Source organism: Vanacampus margaritifer, chromosome 2, assembly GCF_051991255.1.
Source record: "Vanacampus margaritifer isolate UIUO_Vmar chromosome 2, RoL_Vmar_1.0, whole genome shotgun sequence".
Classification (NCBI taxonomy): Eukaryota; Metazoa; Chordata; class Actinopteri; order Syngnathiformes; family Syngnathidae; genus Vanacampus; species Vanacampus margaritifer.
The window spans coordinates 25,627,267-25,652,625 of NC_135433.1; the positions used below are offsets into that span (position 1 = coordinate 25,627,267).

At 41.0% G+C, this 25,359-nt stretch overlaps 1 protein-coding gene across 8 annotated transcripts in view; it reads left to right on the forward strand.

The window, feature by feature from the left end:
* The window catches only part of LOC144042917 (RNA binding protein fox-1 homolog 3-like), a 396,743-nt gene that overhangs the window by 289,091 nt on the left and 82,293 nt on the right, over positions 1 to 25,359 (forward strand). The window lies entirely within an intron of this gene.

Consider the following 25,359-nt stretch of genomic DNA (forward strand, 5'->3'; position numbering starts at 1 on the left):
CGCACAGAAACAACCTCTCGGAAACTAACACAACATGATTTCTCATTGCGCATGCGCCAAACAAGCTGCCGGCTTTCCACCTCTCCGCTTAAAGACCAAAGCAGTAGAACTAAGGTATTGTATAATAGAGGACATTGACAGATAAATATTTTCAATGATTTTATTGAAGGGCTTGGGCATGCACCGCATTAATAGCTTATTATGACCGCTCGCCTCTGGGGTGTCAGTCGATTAAAATTTTTAATCATATATATAAATATATACAGTATATGCAGTGCATGTCTTATCTACAAGGAAGTTGCATGCACATTTTTTTTTGATCAACACAAATAGCCAGCTTTAATTAGTATTGATTTATAAAATTATTATTTTATATAGTGCACTGCAGCAATATTATTAGTTCTCATTATTTACATGGAAGGTACATGCATGTGAGTACTTTGATCTCTTACTAATAAAACAAAGAAAACACCAGCTTGAAATATTATCATTGCAAATTATTAGTTATTATGCGTAATGCATTGCAGCTAATTTTTATTTACATTGAAGATGCATACACGTGGGTGGTCTGACATGTTGCCCCTCAACAACACAAACAAAATGCCAGCTTTAATTATTATTATTATTATTATTCTTTTTATTATTACATATGTCCTGTACATACTGGGTAATGCACTGCAGCAGATTATGAGGAAATTGCTAGCACATCGGTGCTTTGATATGTTGCCCATGACGACACTAACCAAAGGCCAAGCTTTAATTATTACTATTACTCTTACTCCAAGACGGCAGCAGTGTTTGCGCAACTTCCCATCGGAGCGTTTCCTTCCTTCCCAAAGCCTCCGTTGGAATCACCATTCCTCTTCCGCTTTGTTGTTTTTCCGTCTTTTCCCGGAACATAAAAGAAGAAAAAAAATTGTGTGTGATGTAGCGCGTCGACGCTTTACGAGCGAGATGTTCTGCCTCGCGACTGCAAGAGACCGGCTTTTATTTTTTTCAGAACCCCCACTGATGAGCAAAAACAAAATGGATGTGGTGCATCCAATAAAATAGGCGAGAAAGTCCAGGTGGAAGAATTTCGAGTTTAATTGATTGGTCAAATGTTCAACGAGAGCCGTTTTGTTGCATCCTGGCCGAATCCTAAAAAAAAATTAAATTATTTTCGTAATGACTTTGTAATGTATAGGATTTAATTTGACGTTAAACAAAGCTAAGACAGTTGGTCATTACCGTTTGTTTACTTACTGGTTTAAATGCTTTGCGACACAATCAGTAAAATAGTAAAAACACCTTTTTACTTTATTTTTATTGATTTAAAAAATCTTATGAAATGATGAAACATCTTTTTAATAAAGTATCCATTTCATAGAAATATTTTGTGATTCAAGTGCAGTCAATTTTGTCTTGGCTAAACTACACTAAAATCCAATAACTCAAGACTGTACATCAAGATATGTTAAGCTTTACTTCTTCCGATCAACGTCAGTGTTGTTGTTTTTTTGTTTCACTGTCGTGCTTATTTTACAGTAACCCCCCACCATACACAGATACACACACACACACACGTGTTTTTGTTTTTGGTTGAGTTTAGGGTGAGGGCACCGAGGTGACATGGCGCCTATTCCGGTGCTCGGGTCGCAGCTTATTTTGCACATTTAAAGCTAATAACAGCTATTATCATGTGAATGAAGCAGGAATTGGATAATAGAAGTAAGATAAATACTGATGTTAATTCACTCTACGTGGGGGAGCGTGGCACAGTGTGGATTGCGGAGGTGACGGGAGGCGGTGGGGCATGGGGGGTGTTTGCTTGTTCAAGTTTCCATAAATGCATCGTGAGCCGCCATTTGCATGCATTAACGGCAGCGCAATTACAAGCACGAAAATGAATCAATTACTTGTCAAATGGGAGGAAAGTCACATCTGGAGGAATGGAGGCAGACGGTTCTTATTTACTTTGGAGCGTATCCTGGAGAAAACGCTAGCATTGCTAACATCCACCAAAATACAAGTTAGGGATAAATGTTTTGTGTTGTTTACCATCAACAAGTGAGCGTTTAATTGACGACTGGTTTGCCTATGCCAATGTTGTCTTTTGTGTACTTGTTACAAAATGCTAACATTGCTAACAGTTGTAGCAAACTACATGAGGACTATTTTTAGCGTAACGTTTGGGGAGTCGGAGGCTGGTCTGATCACTTAAAATTTGTGTTAATATGAACATTTGGCTAACAACGTGGCTAACATTCCCCAATTTGCATTAATTCAATGTTTAGTAAAACCTTTTGTGACTTCAAATTGGTTCATGTGTTTGCAAATATTAATATTGCTAATATCCAGCATCCAACATACTTTCTAGCTCGTCTTTTACCGTTTTTTCCTTTAACACAGTTTAGTTAAATTAGTTGGTTCACCCCGCCAATACTTTGATTCATTATTTCACAACATGAACATTGTTACATCATTGTTGGCATTGTTAGCATCCACCAATTTACTGCTCTAGCATTTTTAGCACATAGCATTATATAGTTATTTTATGTTGTTTGGCTATGTTTTCACAATGCTAATATTCAGCAAAATTCGAATGTACTTTCCATTTGTTACTATCGATTGTTTTAAATTGACTTAAAATTGATTCACCCAGGTAATATTTAATTTTAATGTGGCGGTCGTGGCTCAGGGTGTCGCTCAGTAACCAGAAGATTGGCTGTTTGATCCCCGCTCTCCCCGAGTCATGTGTCGTGTTCTTGGGCAAGCACACATTGCCTTCGGTGCTACTCACACTGGTGTATGGAAGGTGCAAATGTTTGGTGGTGGTCGGCGGGGCCGTAGGCGCGCGCTGGCAGCCACGCTTCCGTCAGCCACGCTTCCGTCAGCCACGCTTTCGTCAGCCTGCCCCAAGGCAGCTGTCGCTACTTAAGTAGCTTACCGCCACCACAGTGTGAATGTGTGAGTGCAAAAATAATGTATCCATTCCATTGTAAAGCGTCTTTGAGTGTCTACAAAAGCGCAATATAAATTTGATGCATTATTATTATCATTATTATTATATTTTCTTTGCAATTCCTGGGACTTAATGGCAAGCTTGAAAATGAAGCAATTAGTCATCAAAAGGAGGGTAGACTCACCTTCCAGGAGGAGATGATTACTTGTTTGTGGGGGGATCTTATTTACTCGGGAGCCTTAACTGGCGATCGTCCGCTGGGAAGGCGAGGTGACATCCATCAGCTGTCTGACCGGATGACTCGCGATGAGCCTCCTCATTCGGACTCTGTAATAACGTCGGCAAAATGAGACAGATGACCTGGCACGCCCAAACCTCTCGCCCCAAAGCGCGGCGAGGGGTTTGGGCGCTTTCGCAGGTGATTGGGGTTGTGTGTGTGTGTGTGTGGGGGGGGGGGGGGGGGGTAGTGTGATTTTCTGTGGCAGAGGATGATGACAGCGGTTCAGTACAGAGCACGGCCGACTCGGGTCCAGGTGGACTCGGGTGGCTGAACAGTTGTTGGACTGGAAGTAAAAAAATAAGATTAAAAAAATGCTCCCGGAAGGCAACGGCCATCTGGATGTCAGAGTGTCAGTCCGTGTCGCAAAATAACCCCCGCCGCACTCACGGCCGTCCATCCAATTTCTGTAATGCTTGTCCTCACGAGGGGCAAGGTTTGACCTGAAGCCGGTTCCAGCTGACATTGGGCAAGAGAAGCGGGATGCGCCATGGACTGGTCACCAGTCAGTCACAGTTCACACAGACGAATCGTCAATTAATGCAGTAAATGAAGGTCAGCGATTGATGATTTAATGACTGAAAATATGACTTTATATCCTCGCTCTACAAAAAAACGGAAACAATGTGACTATCGTATTTAAAAAAAAAATAAAATTTACACAAAAACTTATCTCAAACTAAGCCTTTTTCTCCTTTAAAAATGACATTTTGGAGTAGTGCAAGTCTCACTTTTCACCTATATACATCTTTAAAAAACAAAAAAGTCTTCACTATAGTTTTGACTTTAATCGTAAGAAGACAGCTGCTTTTTGAGAAATGTGATGTTGCGGCTTTGCACATTCAGATAATTAGCTTGAGGATGATGTCAGCGTCTGGGATAGTGCTTTCAACACAACTGTGATGATGCCATTGAGTGTCAAATTCAGTGTGCTCCCATGTCCATTCTCTCACCCACACAGCATGTGTTGCACCTCCGATACTACGTCAGAAGCCGGCAAATTTGTGGGTCGACTTCAACCCCCCCACTTCCTCGCTTCGGTACCTTCCCTGCCCCCGCCACCGCCCCTGCCTTTCCACTGCTCAAAATTACAAAACGTTCACATCCGCAAACCCTCCCCCGCTTGATTTTTTTTTTTTTGAAAGAAAAATGCGAGAGTAGAAAGGAAGAAGCGGGTCGGCTGTGAAGAAAACCTCATTTCTGGCGGCGTGCTGCTACTCGCGGGTTATTGAGGTGGCTGTAATTTGATAAGGAGCACAAACTCAATGGACTGTGAGCCAGTCAGCACTTTGAGGCCAGTCACATTTGCGGTACCAAGCGGTGAAGGGGGGCTGCGGGGGCGGTGCGGTGGCTTTCCTGACTCCTCAGGTCTTTTTGGCCAGTCCGCCTGGTCCACCTCCGACTCGGATGGCATCTAATCTGTAGATCTTTTTCGCTCTCGATGCTCCCAAAGTCACTTTTTGTTGTCGGCGCGCAACGATAAGACCCCAGTGAGATCAGCAGAACCTTTTGAAACCGTGCCGTAAATAATCGGGCCCGCGCCGGAGCACCACAGATCAAAGATTAGCCACACGTCGGCAGAATGAAACGCTTTATCGGATTCCCAAAGTGAGATGAGACGGTAACACCCCCCCACCCCGCCGCCCAAAGATGTGGATTCACACACTGCCTATTGTCAGTGATGGGAAATAATCAAGTACAGATATTTTGTTATGTTTTCGTTGACAATCGCTTTAGCAATTATCACAGAATACTAGCATCCATCAAACGACAAGCATACTGTTTGGCGCATAATGTTAGAGGAAAGGTCCTTTTGCAAATATGTATTAAACTGATAAGCGTTCTATCTAACCATACTTTTTCATAACGTTGACTTTGCTGTTTTTCACAAAACACTTAACATCTAACAAACATCAAGTGTATTCTGAGAAACAGGCCTATTTAACATATGGCATGGGGCCGGAATTGTCGCCTAATCCATAACTCTTCCGTAAAAATACAAAAAAACATGTATGTTGAACCATTAACATTGCGTCATCGTCAAAGAGAGAACGCCATTCTCAGCGCTTTACATTGGTCAGTCCTTAATATAATAGACCCACGTGGGGACCAATGAAAGGGATTTGTGAAAAAGTATGAAATTGACCAATTTTGGACGTAGGGGGTTTCCACCCAATGCCAACAAAATCGGTGTCAAATTACCGTATTTAATTAGATTGTTCAGATATCTGAACTTGAGGGGTTTTTTTGGACAACCTTTTACTTTAACTCCTAGCATTTGAAAATAGAAATCTGTTCGTTCTACTCCTGACATTCAACCCTCCGTGGATAACAACACGACATTGTAAAAATAATTGACACATATTCATGGCTCAGCATTTGTAAATTAATTTGTCCGCAGACTTATGGGCCAACCTGATATCTGTTATTTACTTACAAAAAAAAAAAAATAATATATTTCCGCTTTTCTGACTTGTGGCATTCTGATGCCAAGCAATTACGTAAGTCAGGCCTCGTCCACTAAAAATGATAAATGAATTGCCACCATCTTGTGGCGTCTAAAAGCAATTACAAACAGTTTTACTTGACATCAAATGTTCGCAGATTTTCAAATACTGTTTTCTCACAGTTCCAATTCCAGTTGTTATCATTAGCTAATTTAACTTTTTGTTAGCCGGTTGGCAACGATAGGAAAACTTTGCAAACATGTTTAAAAGCTAGTTTGTGCCAAGTAATATGAGTAAAAAATATTTTTGACTTGACTAAAGTACATTTCATAGGTTAAACTTTTTGGTTTTACTTTTACTTAAATACACTACAGGAGTTGAATTTCAGCGAGTCCCAACTTTTCGCCCTGCCATGAAAAGTTATAATTGATGCCCTACACGCTCAAAAGGTTTGTAATTGTTCATCAATACCATGCCACAAGGTGACGACTAATCCTTTTATTGCCAACTAAATTAAAGCCCCATTCCCCAAGTTTTCAACCTCCATATTTTCATAACTCCTATAATGAAACATTGACTTAAAGCTAGATTAATGGAACATTTGTCATGGCCTGAGGGGTTCTGTATCGTTTTTACTTGCACTAAACAACTTTGAGGAGGATGGTAGGAACGCTGTCACACAAAAAAAAAAAAACTACAAAAACGTGCAGACTGCTTTACAGCATACCCCCCTCCCCTTCCCATTCGTTCCAAAGACGGAGTCAAACGTCTACATGCTATTGCTGTTGTCATGGAAAAGCTGCAAAATAACTCAGGAAATTAAGATTCTTGTCTGAAAAGACAAACAAAATAAATACGGTAACTAAAATAAAAAGGGAGCATACCTTTGATAATAGCACAGCACAGTACAGAAGTAATATTTACCCGACTTTCACTCACTGGCGTGAGGTAAAAGACGAGGGGGGATTTCCAACCGACGCTGACTTTGTCTGTGAATAGTGAAGAAGAGGCTGCCCAAACGCTAAAGCATAGTTATGTAGTACGTTATAGTACTTTTACTAGTCTCTTCCAGAATCTTTTTACCCAAGTACCTGGGCTTCTACTTAAGTACCGAATGTGAGTATTTTTACTCACACTCATCTCTGCCTATGAAGTTGTTTGCATTCCCGCGGGTCCACGAGAAAGATTGAGCTAGCTCAGCAAATGTCCATGTGGGGGGGGGAAGTGGGACATGGTGATTTTTTGAAGTTAAACAGACTGTAAAATGCTGCACTGCCGGAGGAGGGTGGGGTAGGTGGATTGTGTGTGTGTGGGGGGGGGGGGGTTGGTCTGGTCTCATGGAGGCGGTCGGCACCGTTCACACATGAGCAGTCACTCTCATGAGCGGTCGCTGACGGCGAAGTCAATCTGCGGTTTGGTGTTTGAGCAGCACTCCAAAAGGTCGGCACTGGCCTGGCTAGGGGGAAAACACTTGCATCAAATGCTAACACTAACATCATCTGGAATACTGGTGTGCTACTTGGCAAACCAATGGATTTTTTTTTCCTGTGACCAAAAATGTGTCTTTTCACTTAACAGGATTTTAGTAGGCTAATGGTCACAAAACGCAAACATCACTAATATTGAACAAGTGTACTCTTCTTAGCTTAGCACTGGGGAAACTGTCACATGAGCATTGAAAAACTATTGTGTATTTTTTTTTTAAATGCAACATTAGACGAAAAAAAGCTGTTGTCACTTTTAAGTCTGCATTTAAAATTGACACATGGTATTTTATTAAAATTCACTCTGGTATTTTTTTTCTCTAAATACTAACATCTGTTAAACGATAAGTGTCCTTGTTTTAGCATGTTTTGAGACTTTAGACATCAACATTAGAGGCAGTAGTGGTGTAGTGGTCCCTGGAGAAGTGGGTATACTCTAAATTTTACTTAATTTTTTTTCGCTAAAAAAACGCCCTGTTTTAGAAACGGTGACATGTGAGGGAAAAGCCATCAATTGTAATTACGCATAATAATAAAATTATCATAAATGAATTTGGAGCAGTTTGTAAAGTAAAATGTATTTATTGTGAGGTAAACATGAATAATATATTATCTACTATAAAATTTAACTACATCATATAAGTTAGTTAGGGCTATATTACTTGTATACAATAACTTGGTTAACATTACTTAGACCTAAAAATAAGGTAAGGGGGGGAAGGGCTTCATAGACACTGAGATAATCTCTGCTCCTGGCATTTATTACAGTTTCATTCATCTAAGATCGCAGTCTGGCATACAGTAGCAGTATTTTTTAAACAATTACTGAAACAATTACGGGGGTTCCCCACATCAGTGGTTCTCAAATCGGGGTACGTGTACCCCTGTGGCTACGTGGAAACACTTTAGGGGGCACATGGGATTTTAAAATATATTTAAAAAGTAGCATACATGCAAAAAAAAAACATCTTGTTGTTTTTCCAGTTTCTGATTTTATTTAAAGTTAACTGAATTATTTGTTTTGAAAACCAACCTGTACCATGATCCCAAAGGAGGGCTTATGTTCAAAAATAGTGCACAATTATTTATTTACCATTAAGACAATTACTTCTATGCTTTTTTTTTTTTTAATTATTGTTATTTTTTTGACCGATACATAGTGGGACTGTGGCCAACGTTAAAACCAGTTCCTAAATTAAAACCAAACCCAAGATAGCACAGCACTGTTTTGTTTTGTTCATCCAAAATGGTTGGAGGTACCAGACTGAAAAAATATTTTGCAGGGGGTGCATCACTGAAAAAGGTTTGAGAACCACTGCCCTAAATGATGCTAATCTAGCTAACGTTAGGATAATGTTACATTTCATAACATTAGCTTAGCCATAACGCACAGTTTAACTATAATGTATTGGGGACAAAAACCTCCTCTGTACAGTGATATTGCCAGTAGTTAAAAAGTTAACAATGATTTATTTGGAAACAACTTTAAAACTTGCCTGTGAATGATGTTTTTATTGTATGTCCAGTATGTTAGGATAGCATGCACACCGTCACTCACTGGAAAGACGTTTATTTATTTCTGTCTCACTCACATTTACTATCATCTCGCAGGAGACGGAGCGACCTGTCAATCAACTGGAGTGGCATTGGCACCCACGCATGACCCGCCCTACTCATTCTCTGATAGGCGCATCCGTTCTTTAATTAACCAATAAGACAGCGAGTGCAGGCCAGCCAGTTAGAGGCAGCGAAGGGTGGGTCATGGCCACTGATCTATATATTACTGGATAGCCGATAGCAGAGCCGATCCAGTAATATATACAGTTCAGTGGCCATGGTGCGCAAAAACTGCGCATCCAGGAGGATTCAGAAGTGGGTAGATGCAAAATTGAGGATTTAGAAGTGGGTAGATGCAAAACTGACTGAGAAAGTAGTGGGTATACGCCGTATAACCGCATATACCCTGGACTACACCGCTTATTAGAAGGGAAAAAAACGTTTGCTACTAATCAACAACTCAATCAACTGCCTGACGATTTGTCCACCCCGCACATACTTCATGTAGTTTTGACAAAAATCACACACATTCATACACTAGTGTAGAACGTGCTATATAAGATCAGTCCATTTAGCACACTATTAGGGAAATACCTTTTTTATTGTTTACATTTCTGCGTTAAATTGACAGTTGGTTTGCCCATTTGATATTTTTGTGTCATGTTTTCACACAACACTAACATCCACCAAGCTTTTTCTTTGGCTTGCGCAGGTATTGTCTCGCATATTGCCTCCCACTCTGCAGCGTCTTTTTACGACTCCAACCCACTGTGTAAAACATTAACAAGCGCCTTTAAGATCCCCGCCCGGCTGACAATAGGCCATCCGTAAATCTCTTCCACTGAACCCCAAATCCCCCGACGCCGCAGCCCGTCGCGGCGGCCGCATTCTCCCGGGATGCGACGCTGGCACGGGGAACAGCAAAACACGCGACGCCCACGCACAGATTAGCGGTCAAACGCTTGTTTACGCTCCCTTTGGAATGTTTGACTTGGCAAGCAACAGAAGGGAGGGATTATTTTCTATATGGGGGAAAACGTTCCGCGTGATAGGAAAGATGGGAAAATCCAGCATCGTCCTCAGATCCTCTTGCTCCCACGTCATACCCGCTTTTGGGGTGTAATGTTCATGGCCCTGCTATAGAGCTGATTTTTAAACAATCATTTGTCAATTTGTAGTCTGAATTTAGCATAGCACATCTTCACAAAAAGTCTGACATTGTTTGAAAGTGCCCATTTTTGGAATTTCTGTTTTGTTTTGTTTTTTAATCATTAGAAAAATTGGCTCCTCTTAGCAACATGAAATTTGGTAGACATGTCTATCATGAGTAGATACACAATAAAGTCTCAAGAGCCTACAAGTAGTCTTGTATGTGACCTTCTCTGCGTCCTCTTCTTGCGCTGAATCCCGCTGCATGCATTCCAGTAGAGCTCACTACTGCCTGGCATGTTGTGGCACAGCATGGTACTACATTGAAGGCACATAATGTGAAATTCCGACTTGCATGTACAGCAAAACAGCCCACCAAAAACATCTTCAAAATCAGTGATATAAGGAAGGGTACAGTTGCATATCATAGACCAAGTGTCTGGAATGTTTGATTTAGCAAACAGAGAACTGAAGGGATTATTTTCTAAGAGATTGAGTAAAACGTTCCAGAACGTGAAAAAAAAAGGGGAAAATCCTTTTGTCCTCAGAGGCTCTTCGTCCCCCGCCGTCCCCCCTTTGGTACCCACCTAATTGATAAACGGCAGCGGCTTGTTTCATCAAGGTCAGCCCGCGATTAAAACATTCGGGATATATCAAACACCCGAAATGTCCGCAGGGATCAGCGGTGACAAAACCCCCTTATACACACACTCACACACACACGCACATACTCAGAAGCACACAGCAGGGAGTGCGCCCTGAACGCCTCGCGGGGGAATATCACGTCTCGCTTTCCAACTGACACGCCGACTCCCGCAGCTCCCGAGCGCTCACACTCGGGAGGCGAGGATGAAGAGGCAATGTCTTCATCTCACATCCCCCACAACCGTTTTACTTTCACTCGCTCTCGTTTGGAATGTTAAAGAAGACATTATGCATTTTTTTTCCCAACATTTTAAAAACGTTCCCAGATGTCCCAATTACTGTGACGCGCGTTTGTCTTTTCAAATTAACCGGTATTGAGGGGGCGGTCGTGTCTCATGCACCACGACTCGCCCCGCCCTTTTTCCAGCAGGGTCAGTACCAAGTACAGATTTCGTTAGCATGTAGACGGCTACAATTTGAACTCTGGGTGTCACGTGATGTGCGGAATTAAGACCTAAATCTAGACAAGGCACTGTAGCTGGTAAACAGGGAGTCTTTATATAAAAACACAAAGTAACAACAGAAGACAAAAACACTTGATGGAGAAACCTTAAGTTAAAGCTTGAGCAGGCTGAATGCAGAGAAACCTCGGTATGCATGGAAGAAACCTCAAACACATGGAGGAACAGCTTGCAGGAAGAAAGCTTGCATGGAAGAGTCAAATCGTGACGTGCTGAGAGAAAACCTTGAAAAACTAAGAAAAGTGTGACTCGGTAATTCCTGCGAGGGGAACGTGCATATGACAGAATGAAGGCCTGTATGACAAAATAAGGGTGTATTCACAGCTGCACTGTTTGTTTCCCATGCTGATCCGGACCTTTTGTGCAGGTCTGAATACACACAAACAAATTCTGGTGCGGACCAAACAAGTGGACCAAGACCCACTTTTTAAAGGGGTCTCAGTCCGCTTCCAAACGTACTCAGTGAGGTCCGCTTCACAGTCTGAATAAAACTACGGCTGGTCTGCTCCAACTGTAGGACATATGCGCCTTTTTGCCACCGTAGCCAAGCATTGCATGGCGGGGGGTGTTTGGGGGGGGGGGGGCATAATGCCCGGTAGTGAATATTGTGCTAAATTCATTCATAATCATCCATATTCTGTTTAGCCACGCTAAGCATGTTGTGGTCAAGGATGGGGCACGCGTAGCTGCCCCTTTGGGTTATTGCACGCAACCGGTGACTTTTAGAAACAGCGTTGCGGAACCGAATGAGCTGCTCTTGACGCAGGCAAATATCTTGCATCTAACAAATATGCAGAGCAGTAATGCAGCAAATGAGAAATTTCATGTTTTCCTCTTTTTATGGGTTTTGTTATGCGTTCAGCCCTTGTCATTTTTGTCCCAATGGGAGCACAGATCGTCACGCAGGTTGACGTGATTACGCAATATAGTCCACTTGCAAAAAGCACAGTGTGAAGGTGAGCCGGACCAAACAAAAAAAATAAAGTCTGCTTTTGGTCCGGACCAAACAAGCGGACAAAAAGGACTTTTCTGGTCTGAATACATCCTAAGAGTCACAAATACAGAAACTAAATACAGGACCTACGAGTGACAAATAGATGACCATAGCAACGGACATCATCATCACAAGGGACAAATACAGAACCACAATAACACAATAAACCCATGACCCAACTAAAAACACAGTCACAAAAAACACATGTAGCTCCACAAATATGTATTTTCACAAATGGAGGCAGTACTTCATCATCACTGAATTACAGTACACTGTACCAGTTAGTGTGAGCATCCGTGTATGGGACCATTTTTATTAGGAGTTACCATAAACAAAACTCTCTGATTTTTCTACCATACTTATCTATGTGACAAATTTTGGGTCTTAAAAAAAAAAAAAATACATTTTAGATTTAAGTTAGCACATTCCAAAGGCCATCAATGATGTTCAAGATGTTTTAGTTGTTGTTGTTTTTTTGCTCTTCTTGCTGAACAATGGAATTTATGGATCACTGTTTTTGTTTGAAAAATGATCTTTATATTTGTAATATAAAATACACAGCGGTAGCTTGACTCAAAACTCAATTTACTTATATGTATAAGAAATACATTTTCTCCTTTCCTTAAATTGAAATGGCATTATTGCACTCAAGTCTCCCCAAAACAAAACAAAAACATCATCATTTTTGGGGTTATTTATTTAATAGAGAAAATAGCACTGTATTGTGAAAAAATTTAAAGAATGAAACAGGTGTTATGAAGTGTAAATACACATTTGTGTTGAGGTATGCCTTTAAGAGGAGTGGCCTCATGTGACAAAAAGCGCTGCAGTCAATTAGGATTTTCACAAAAGTCCACAAATTTATTGGTTCAAATATTTTGAACCCACCATCCCCGAAAACGTTATCACTTATTCTCACTTGGCTCCACAATTCACTTAAACACAATTCCTTGGCGACTGTTTTATTGTTTTGGCGTGAGCAAAAAAAATAAAAATAAACTAAAAAAAAAATAAACTGCAACAAAAAGATGAAGTATAGGTTCTGAAGATAAAGTATTTTTTAGTTGTATTCTTTAGTATTTATCTAAATTGACTATTTAAAATATTTTTTATAATTATTGATCAGTGCGCTGTTGTTTTTGTCTCCTCAACAACAACAAAACTTTTTTGGGCTTCTGGAATGATTAATAATTAAGAGCCCTAGCGCCCCCTTTTGCTTTGGAATGCACATGGCAATCTGCAAAAGTGTTGATGTAGTTTTTGAAAGCTGCAATTTGTTGTTTTTGTACGTCTTAAGTGGGGCGGGATCGCAACAGTGTCGCTGGGGAGAATCCTCAGCAAAGTTGTCGGACTTCCTGCTTCCAGCGTTACGTAGTCACGCAAACTCTCCTTTTTGATGTGCGTCTGATAAATAATACATCATCATATATACCCGCGCTGCAGTGGGATGTGCGCTTTCAAGTGCTAATGTATGCACCACATGCGCACCCCAACCTCCCTTCCACCGCGCACCCGCGATGTATGTAAATGACTTTAATGGGCTCTTCTGTTCCCATTTAATCCGAATGGAAGTTGCCGTACGCAGCTGTGCGCTCAGCGCCGTCGTGTTCAGGCCCGAGCGAGCAGCGCTGCCGCCATCTTTTACACCGCAGCTTAGCTGTGATTGGATGAGATGCAAGTGTATGTGTGTGTGTGTGTGTGTGTGTGTGTGTGTGTGTGTGTGTGTGTGTGTGTGTGTGTGTGTGTGTGTGTGTGTGTGCGTGTGTGTGTGTGTGTGTGTGTGTGTGCAAACTAGGTGAACTAAGTTTAATGTTCTTTAGAGAGAAATCTCAGTGTGAGAGAGCAAAATACAATGAAACTCTTCATGGCCTAAATGTTATCACTTGGAGGATTTTTCAGTCTAATTGGTTGATTTGGCTAGTTAATTAGCTATAAATAAACTAACCTAACCCTATAGTTTCAGAATGTTCTGAAAACGACCAAAGTGAATATTAAGGAAAGCGGTGGATGTTAGCATTTGCTAAAACCACTTACGTAAACGTAAAGGATAACAGCGGAGGGTCGGACATACTTTCAATTGAATACAAATTCATTAACAGATTTTCTTTTTTTAAACTGAGAAACTATCTCTCTAACATTGTGCTAAACTTGGTGGATGGTAGCAATGTTAGCATTTTTTATTTATTGCAGTAACACATTTTTTTCTCTAACATTGCACAGCAAAGTGAAGTTGTAATTTGATGGCTCTTAGCAACGTTAGCAATTTGAGATAAACAAACAAAGAAACACACATTTTTCACATATTTTTCTTCATAAAATTTTTCTCGGCCAATTATGGTGAAAGGTCAGTTATTGTCAAACGAGTGGTACAAAAAGAATCCGTGCCTATGTACACTTCTGTTCTATTTAAGTACAATATATTTACATCTTTCAGTGCAGTGATCGTGTAGGTACAATTTTTTTATCAAACTTTTGTTCTTCTGTTTTGATTTAATAGGCTACTGTACTATGTGTTGGGCTTATGTATTTTGATGTTGGTTGCGGTGGCGATACTTGAAGAGCTTAGTATTTATTTGAGGCGGTACTTGGTGTAAGAAGCATTGCGCGAGGTGAAGTTGATGTTCATTAGAGCGAAGCCTTAGTGTGAGAGTGAAATATGAGTGCGTTCACGGCGTTCTTTTCATCTCAGATGCCTAAGAGAAGACGACGGGATAATGGAGCCCGCAGCCTCTCGCCGCCTGCAAGCTTTCGACTCGCTCTGAGAGGGAAGAGCACGAGCCGTAAACAAAAATGCATTTGGTCAATTTCCTCATCAAGCGCAATGAGTTGCCTCACGTTTCAGCTTTTCGAGGCTCCTTTTCCTCTCCGTCTGCGAACCCGATACAGCGACGGGGGCCGCTAATTCCCTGCACTCGCACGGAGAGGAGCCACGTTACAATCAAAAAACATTGATTTCCGGCTCCTCTTACGGCGCGCCCCCCCATGGCAGACGCTTCCGGTTATAATAGTGAGTCCTCGTTGGCTTGTTGTGAACGAAGCTGTGCAGAGGCTGTGTTCATTTCCTTTGAGCGTGGTTGAAGCACTCCATGGCTTTAATGGCTTTCTAACCACAAGTGTTGCATTTACTTGTTGGGCTGCCGTGGAGTTTACACTCTCCGCTTTGAAAGTATTTGTACTGAAAGAATGGAGCATAGATCAAAACATGATGCTTTTTTTTCCTTTTCTGGATCAAACTAGCTAACTAACTGTCAGTTTAACATAGATTTGTTAATAGTAGAAAAAAGAAAGATTTTCGCATTCTGCTAAAAAGATTACAATTATTGTGAAAACATGAGACAATCAGCGGGATTGGCATTTTTTGTGTGAAAATTCCATGAAAGGAAGTGTTTGTGCCGCAATCCATATGTCAGTTGAAGCAGATTTGTTGACAGTTACAAAATGTGAAATTGTAGCAAAATATTTTTTTCCCCATAACACTGCATGAAAAGAGTTCACTCGTCTGGTAGTTTGGTGGGTTTTAGTGATGTTGATGTTTTGTGGAAACTACATGAAAGAAAATATGTAGCCTATACAGGGTATCCCAAAATATGTAGACACACACTTCAAATAATTGTAAACTAGGTGTTTACTATAATTTGTTTTATTTTCAACATGTAAACGGATTTGCAAACATCATTCCAGCTGTTAAAAGTTGTATACATGTATAAGTAACATTTTAAAAAGTTTTCCCAAGCAATGAGTAGAATTTAACTGTAAAAATGAGTATTTTGTGAAAATGGAAAACAACCTACTTTTATGTAGATTTGTGGGGATTAATTTGTTTTTTACCTCACATTACGGTCTAATTAGCACCCTTGTAGTTTGGTGGATTTTTAGCAATATTAGCATTTTGTGAAATCATGAACAAAAATATTGGCGCCAACCAACTGCCAAGGCATCAAACGTTATGGTAAAATTAATAAACTCGCAAAAAAAATGTTAGGGTAAAATTAACTATTTGTTTGGTGTGAGCATTTGTGAAAACTATATTAAACAATTCAACACAGACTGAATTTACATCGCATCCACTCCAGATCTTTCGGCTTTCAAAGCATATGTGTTGTGCTGGTTGACTGTGCCGGGCCAGATTGGATTTCCCAAGGTCATGAGCCCACTTCTCCATGGGGGGTTGTTGTGTAATTGTGTTGTCCCTCAACAGGTGATGGTATACGGTGGTGGGGGGGTTGTGGGTGGAATGAAGACGGGAGTCTCCAAGTGGCCACAGCTAATGAAACGAGGGCCGACCAAGTTTGACAAACTTTTTTGTTCATGCGCGAGTACGACGGGTTGGACTTGCAAACAATCTTTATATTGAGCAGAAGTGACAGCTTCATGTTGGACGTATGCAATCAGATCCAAACGTTCTCCTTGCCTCATTAAAGTTTCAGCGGGCTCGCCTGGAAAACACGATGCTCCGATGAGAGTCAGGCTGACGGGTTCGGGCGTGGCCGTGGGAAGTGGCCAGGAAGGAGAAGGAGGAGGAGGGCATACCTTGTGTTTCTTAAAGCTCATACATTGATAATGCCTGCAGTAATATAGGTCTCATTCATTATGCATGCAGACAAGCCACGCCCCCCACCCTCGCAAAAACGATAGCTTGCGTGCGGTATAGAGGTCAAAGAGAAAGCACCATGTCAAAGAAACCACAGTAAGAAATGCAGAATGTTCATAAGTGGTGTTCCGTTTGCTGCATGTTACATAACGGCTTCTTTTCTGCACTGGATTTTGCTGGATGCTCGCTTTTTACAAAACTGCCAATGAACATTTAAAAAAAAAGAAATTAACATCAACTGTCATTCTGAAAGACGAATCAACTATCAGTTTAACGCAGGTCTTTACGTTGTAGGTTTTTATGTTGTTAGTCTGTTAATGTGTTGTTTGCAAAATTGTAACTTTTGTTTCTACTTTTAGGACTGCCTGTATATTCTGACAGGAGGACTAACTATGGAAATCAGCCTTGTGACTGTAACAGTAGTGCATTTACATTTTTTTAAACTATTGAATGTTCATTAATGTACGCTGTCTCCTATTGAACAAATAAAAATAAAATAAAATAAAATCATTAATATAGTGGCTACTAGTATCAATAACTATATTGGTTAGCGATGTTAGTGTTACAGGCTAAGCCTGTCCCTTTAAAGAGTGGTATTATGGGGGATAAAGTGTTGTGGTGCCGCTCTTTGGCACAGGGGGCGGTGTTGGTCCAAAGGAGTGAATGAATGGATGTGATGGAGCTTGCTCTGAGCACACTGTACGTTGGTGAAAAGCAGAAATTAAGTTTGTGCGAAAGCAACGAAAAGAGAACATGCCTGTTCAGTCTCTGTACCACGCTTAGAGTTCACTGGACAGGGGAAGAGGATTTAACAATAGCATTTTGAGAAAACTGCCAAAGTGCACACAATGGAAAACAGTTAACAAATGCATGCAGGTTTGCTAACAGTAAATGTGTTTTTTCACCTAACATTACTTGAATACACATGTAGTTTGGTGGAGGTTAGAGATACTTGTGTATTTAATCCATGATAGCATTTTGTGAAAACAACCAAAGTGAATTTGAAAGAAATGGGGGATGGGGAACGTGCAAACAAACCATCAATTTAACTAAACATTTCTTGGTGATAAAAAGTATTTTTCCCTAACGCGCTAAATATAGTACACTTTTAGTCTGGGGGATATGCTAGCAATGTTAGCAATTTCTGACAACTCCAAAACTGAACATAAACAAAAACAGAGGAGGGGCAAGCCATGAATCAATTTAACGGAGATTTCTTAACAGTAAATCATTTTTCCCCCCACACGTGCCAATACAAGTACATGTGTAGTTTGATGGATGATAGCAATGTCAGCATTTTGTACGATGTGTCAATTTAACGCAGATTTGTGATCCATAAGGCAAAGTTTTCTCCCCGCGCTGCGCTAAATGGTGTTGTAAAGTTGTAGTTTGCCAGATGCTAGCATTTTGCGAACCCCCCACAGCGAACGTGAAAGGCAAATACGGCGGGTTCGAGCCATTACTCACTTTGAGGCGCGTGGAGTAGCGCGGCAAAACGCTTTCTCCCTAACGCGGCTCTTAAAAGAGTACGCTTGTCGTCGGCTAACCCCCCGAAGGAGGGATGGCGTTACGCTCGCCATCTGCTGCCTCGGCTAAAAGCGGCGCTGGCTCCCCGAGGACGCCGCAGAGGTGCGTTCCGGAAGTGGCTTCCACTTCCTTGACAGCTTGCAATTAAAAGAGGGTGCAAACGCAAGCAGGTAAAGTTGAAGCGCCTGGTTGTTAGCATGGCAGCTCAACTTTGGCTGCCCGCGTGGCCTCTTTTCCTCGCCCCCTTTCTGTTTTAGCGGCGCCAGCGTCACGCAGAACATCAATCAAACGTGCGGCTGGCCAGTGCAGGCACGCCTGCAGACGCCGTTGCTCTTTGCATTCCTCCTCTTTCTCCTCATCTTCCCGTCCTCCTTTCTCATGTCCTTTTCCTCATGGTCGCTTCCTCCCTCTGTTCTTCCGCTCTCCTTTCCTTGTTATTTTAATCTTTCTCCACATGTCCACCTTCCACCTCTTCTTTATGCTCATCTTCCCTCTTCTTCCTCCTCCTTTCTCCCCTCTTTCTGCCCCTCATTTTCCTCTTCCTCCATTTCCCACATCTTCCTCATTCTACTCTTTCTCCTCCTCATCATCCCCCTTTTCCCTTTCATTCTTTTTCCGCTCTCCCTCCTCTGCCTCCCTCCTGCCTCCCCTTCCTTGCTTCTCATGTTTCTCTTTCTCCTTTCTCCTCCTCTGCTTTCCCACCCTCCCTTTTCACCTCCTTCTCATCCTCATCCACCTCCTTTTCTCCTCCTCCAATAGCCTCCCCTTCTTCCTTTTCCGTCTCCCTCGAATTTTCCTCTTCCCCCCTGTCCTCCTTTTCTCTCCGCATCTTCCCATTTTACTCCAAAGCTGCTGCTGCTCCTCTTCATACTCTTCCTAAGTCCCTACCTTCCCCGTACTCCTCCTCTTCATCCTTCCCCCTTTCTGCTCCTCATTTTAGTCTATCCTTCATTCTTTTCCCACTCCTTCTTCTCTTCCTCATCTTCCTCTTCCTCATTTTGTCCTCCTCCAGCTTCCTCCTTCTCATTTTGCTCTTCCTTTCTCCTCTTCTTCTACCTCTTGTTCCCTCTCCTCTACGTTCTCTTCCTAATCCTCCCTCTGATCCTTCTCTTCCTGCTTCTACACTTCCTCCCTCTTCCATCTTGCTATCCCCCTGTTCCTCTTCTTCCTCATTGATGTCTTTCTGCTCCTCTTCTGTTTCCTCTTCTCCTCATCTTGGTCTTCCCCCTTCTCGTGCCTTCCTTTCTCCTCATCCTCCTTCTGCTCTTCCTCATCCTACTCTTTGCAATTCTCTATCCGCCTTCTCCTCATCTTATTCTTCCTCCTGTGTTGAGCCTAAACAATGCATGAAGCTCTCAAAAGGCTGCACCACTTAGCAGATGAATATTTGATAGAGTGTAAACCATTGGTGGGCAAAATCTGAACTCGCGGGCTTTAATTTGGCCCACTGAGCATTTACATTACCAAGAATATCTGTTGCATCCATTCTTATGAAAATGGTTTGTGTTTGTTTTGTTCTGTTTATCTCATTCATTGGGTGATTGGTTTATTGTAAATAGTCCAATAAAATAATAATAATAATAATAATGATCATTACCACATTTCACATTTGTTTTTATTCACTTGTTAATTTGTATCAAATGTTTAGTCATTTCAATGGTTTTACAGATGCATTTGACAATGTTGTGTTTTAATAAATGATTGTTTGTTAATTTTATTTGAATTATAAATACAGCTATAAAAACATATTGAGATAAACAATATTTAAAAATATATATTTATTGATGATGTATTCAATTTAATGGATCTTTGTGCAGTTTGTCACTTTTTTACTTGCGACTGCCACCTCTGGCCCAAAGTGTAACTGCAGCATCCCAACTGTGGAACGTTAGCAGCTCATGCGTGCAGTGTCGTACGCTAGCTAACACCACAGGTTAATGCTAGCACAACGCCACATGTCCGCTACTCCGCGGGGACGCACATGACATCACCCTCCACCGCTCCGCCCCTCCCTTCCTCAAATAAACTGTGGAGTGTGCTATACTATAAAGGGAAGATAAAAGCTGATAGGTGCAGTCAGAGTAAAACAGTCAGGGCTCTTTGTATTCATCTAAGCATTGATTAAGCATGCATGATGTAGAAAAAGCTTTAATAATACCTTTTTAAACGGTACAATGCACCTTTAAACTGGTAATTCATTTTAAGAATTTTTATTTGATCAAATATTGGTTTATTATTATTTAGAAATTGGTTAGTTTTAGAATGTAAATTAATTTATTAAGAATGTTTTTATTTTATTTTATGAAATAAATTGGTAACAGAATGTATTATTCTCAACCCCCTCCCACCATCTCCGCCGCCACCCTTTGAATATACTGATGCTACGTCCCGCTCGGTCAGAGTTCATTTCCCGACCACTCCGTGCCCTAATTCCGCTATGTCATGGCTTTGCAAATTTTACGGGAGTGACGTGCCTTTCAATTGTGGCTCCCGTGCTTCTGAGGCGATCATCCGGAAGTTCCTTTAATGCGCCGCCTTTCGCTCAGGGATCGTTGAGCATCCTGCTAAGGTCACTGAACTTTGGGCTAATGATCCGATTACGAAGCTGCGGCCACTTTGGTTCACATGCCCCTTGCCCTTAGCATTAGCATTAGCATGGAGCCAACAGCGAGGAAGGACAAACACTGTCCTCCATGCAATTGCAAACTGGGCAATAGTATTGGGTGTGCACCGGAAATTAGGAAATCAATCACAATGCAGACTTACACAAACATGTTCAACAGTCTCCACTTTTCATTTTGGCCTAATACTTTTTGTCGAAACTTTGCATGTACCTCACATTTTCATGTTGTGTTGGCATCCTACTACTATTGCAGAAAGTCTTCTGTTGGTGACCCGATTGACCCAATTCCACATTTTCACTTCTGATTAGTGTCCCAATACTTTTGACCCAAACTTCACTTTTGCCTTCTTTTGGGTTTTCCAATACTTTTGTGTAACTGTCGCATCTTCTTCCTATAAGTGTCCCAATACTTTAGTCCAAACTCCATATTTCACTTTTGGTTGGCGTCCCAATACTTTTTCCTTCTCCCTACCCTTGTCACTCTTCTCGCGCCTGATCAATATTTGTGGCTGAATCGGCAAAAAGGTGGGCGGGGGTTGGCGGGGCTGGGGGGGTGGGTGTTACGGGGGCCTTTGGTCAGTGAAAATATTGTGGACGCAAGGCTGGAGCGCGTCCAGCTCGTCTCTCTGTCTTGTTTACGCAGCGGGAATGATTCCCAATAGGCGGGAGAAAACCTGCGGGACGCGTCAGCATGTGTCCGTCTTGAAACATCGATTAAAAAAAAATCGTCCCACTCGTCCGAGCACAAGTCAGCAGTCATTTGCTGCGTATGCTACCCAGTGTGCTAATGGTCTTTGTTTGAACTCTTTAGGTTGGCAGTGTACTTGATGACAATTGGAATGCCTGAACCCAGTCAAAATTGCTTGCAAGTGTACTTGAGCGCGGTTGGAATGGCCTTTGAGTAAGATGGAGTACGCTAAGGGTGACCAAGCCTGGTTGGGATGATCTTGTATTCAAGCACCATTCAAGTTGCCTGGTCGCGTCTCGCTAACTTTCAATCTACTCGATCGTCTTTGGAATGTCCGAGCCTGGTAGTGTGTTCAAGCCTGAGCTGACGAGGCGAAAGGCGGGAGGGGCGTTCATCCTCTGGCCATCCCAAGCGGCTCTGGTGTTTCCTCACCATTTAAGTGGCAGCTCACCACCTTGCCGTCTTATGCGAGACCAGCCAACCGCCTGCCTACTCCTGCTGCTTCTTCTTCTCCTCGAGTTTGTTCTAGCCATCGATCTCAGGTGTATTGCTGCCACTCTTCCCGCCCATCCTTCCGCTAACCTTCGCTGGCTGGCCTCATTTTACTAAACTTTGTCTCATATACTCCAAAAAAAAAAAAAAAGATAGTTTAACCCATTTAAGATTTTAATGAACTCATAATTAATTATGAGTTCTCTAAACTTAATATAGCCACTTTGGATGAATTTAATTACCTTAATATATTCACTTTGGATTAATTTAATTCAATCGTGTGTTACCACTTGAAGCAATTTTATTAAGTTGGTCAACAATTCTCTGTTTAATCTTAAACTGGTTCAACAATTCTCTTTTTAGAGTGCTACTTAATTATCGGAAGATGTATTTTATTTTTTTTAATCTAAAAAAAAAGACATTTTATTCTCATAGGTTTAAAACTTTAAAAATATGTATACCATTTTGATCTTGTAATATTGTTCCTTTCAAAACCAATATTAAATACAATACATATAATGTATTAATATGTATTCATAATGTATATTAGTATCTTATATATAATGTATAATAATATTATATTCTTTAGAGATTACATTTTCCTAAAAAAATATATATATTTTATCAAAGATTGGAACTTTTCACACAAAAAAAATGTCACTGGAATTTTCTTTATTGCTTTATTCTCTTAACATAAATTTTCCATCAATTAGTCTATTCTTAAAATACAATTTTTTATATCATTATAATTTCATCTCAGTAAAAAAAGAAATGGGGGAGTTGGATTTTTTTTTTCTTGATTAAAAAAATGCACTTTTAGTTTAATATCAGCACCAGGCTACAAGAACAGCATAACTATCTTTTAGGTTAATCAAAGGCACTTCAAATTGAAGCAGTTGTGTCCCATTTAAGTTTGAATGTGATTGGCCAATTCTAAAGACAGCCACATCCACAGTTATGAGGGGGTGCACACTTGTGCAACCACATGAAAAGATTTCATGTGTTGTTGTTTTTTTTTTTGTCTTGACAAAAACCTTGAATTTACCAGGGCTGTGTAGACGTTTTTGATCCACTTTCTTGTTTTGCTGTTGATGCTCCCCCCGCTCGTTCCCGCCATCGTTAGCTCTGGGCTTGTGGTGTGGTCACGCGTGCCTAATGGGCTCACGTGTGTGCGTCTTTTGGCTGGGCCTGGTGGGGGCAATTAGAGGATGAAAGCGGGGTGTGGGTTGGTGGGGGTCGTATGCACCCTTTTAGGCTCATTTGTGCTCCCAGTACGTCAAATCACATGCATGTGTTGGTGTAAACAATAAATAAACATCACCACGCTAGCGTACTTGCTACCCTCGTTATTCTTGCAAGTCTGTTGTGTTGTGTTTGAATCCAAATGTTGCGCAAATCCGAAGAAGGGTCAAATTATTTTCCAACCGGAGATAGCAAACTTTCATTGAATAAGTGGAACACTCGGTGCATGACGTTTTTTCTTTTCCTGATCCCACCTCGCTGTGCGTTCAGATGCTGTGCCGGAGGGAAGAAGCGCAATTGCTGATGAGGCAGCAATCTGCTGGAAAGACCCGCAAGACACAAGCACTTCACTTTTACACTATTCAAACACTGTTTTTAGATTAGCACTTTTTTCTTTTGGTAACAAAGACAACATGACTGCATTTTTCAATATTCCAATTTTCCAGCAAAAATACCACATGACTTCTGACTTTTTCACAAAAATAGTACTTTGAGCCAGTATAAAAAAATATAAAAATTGGAACATTAATTATTCCGATTTTTTTAAAAAAATATAAGATTATGGGATTAAAAAAAAAGTTCTTCATTATAACTCTATTTCTGAAAAATAAATCTTATTTTATTCTGTAAAACGTGGGCATCCAACTTTTTCGCTTAAGAAAGCTATGAAGTACTTCGTAAAATCCTCCTTTAATCACATAATATTTTTACTTTTTTTTTGTCTTCCTTGCAAACCTAGTGTGATATTTTCTCAGAATGATTTTTATCTTATATCCTATCACAAGTTGAACACTGGAACTTGCTTTTCCCCCTGAAAAATACAACTTTAATCTCATATTGTGATTTATTATTAATAAGAATATATATCCTGAAAAGGTACAACTTTTTTATGAAAAAACAACAATACTGACTTTAACCTTATCTTGTCAAACGTGTGTGTATGTGTGTGTGTTGACGCAACACTGATTAATTATCTTACCAGGACCCTGGCCTTTCTGCAGCTGCTCAGTCAGCGACCAATCCTGCATTTAACGGCATGTGCGCGCGTGTGTGCATTGTGACTGTAATCCTGTGAAGTGGAATCAGATGGGGCCACTAAGAACAAGTGTTTTGTTGCCGCCGCCGCGCGCTAACAAAGACGCACTCAAGCTGCCACAGGCTATTTGGGGAAGCGCGCTTTCCCAATAAGCCGGTCAGTCGGCCTTCCTTCTTCTTCTCTCCTTTCCATTCACACAGCGATTAGCATTGAGCGGAAAAAGCCACAATGGCGAGCTGCCTGCGCTGATGTGACAAAATGTCCTCTTGAATGAGTCATGTGAACGTTTGCGTGGCGGCCGACAAATAGGCAAGACGTTTGTTTGCAGGATTTTTTTTTTGTGCATACATATCAAATGTGCTAAGAATTGGGTCAGAGTTGTGTGTCAAGATTCAGACATTTTTTCTCAAAATTAAACTTGAATCCTTTTTTCTTTTCTTTAATTCTTCATAACATCATACTTTTCAATTTCATCCATTCTTGGCGTTCATTTCATTCTAAATGTCGCCGTCCACTTCACTTTCACCCTCACTTACAACCAAAAAGGGGGCGAGCTTGGGTTAACTGCTAATTGAAAACAACACAACACATTTCTTTCTAAATGCCAATACAGTATCATCACTTGTCACCTACCAAAAGCATTTGTGTATCGCTTTTCAAGCCCAAGTTAGCGCTCATCTCCCTCCACCGCTCAAATGTGAAACCGATGTTTACTCTAATTCTTGCCCGGCATTAGTCACTGTCAAATTGGTTTCTGAGGCACTTATCATGGTTGTAATTTGTGTAGTCTTCTGCAGAATAACTGTGGGTGTCTAGGACTTGCTACATGCTGATCTCTTTGGAGCAAATGTAGAATCCATTACAGCGAAATACTAGCTTGCGCTCACGACTCTGTGAGACTTTGAGCTAACACAAGAATGTGCATTACATCACATCCGCAGACAGAGGGCGGGAAATGTTATGGTGTTAATATGCTAATGAAAAAGGGTGAAATAAAAAGGCTTTTGTAAAGATATTTTGGCGCAAATTGTTACAAAGAGCAGCTTTAAATTGGTTTCTTCTCTGTTTTTTTGACTGATTCTTCACTTTTTATTTGTACTTGTTTCTGAAAAAAAAAGGGAATGTTTCTTCTCAGCCAGTTT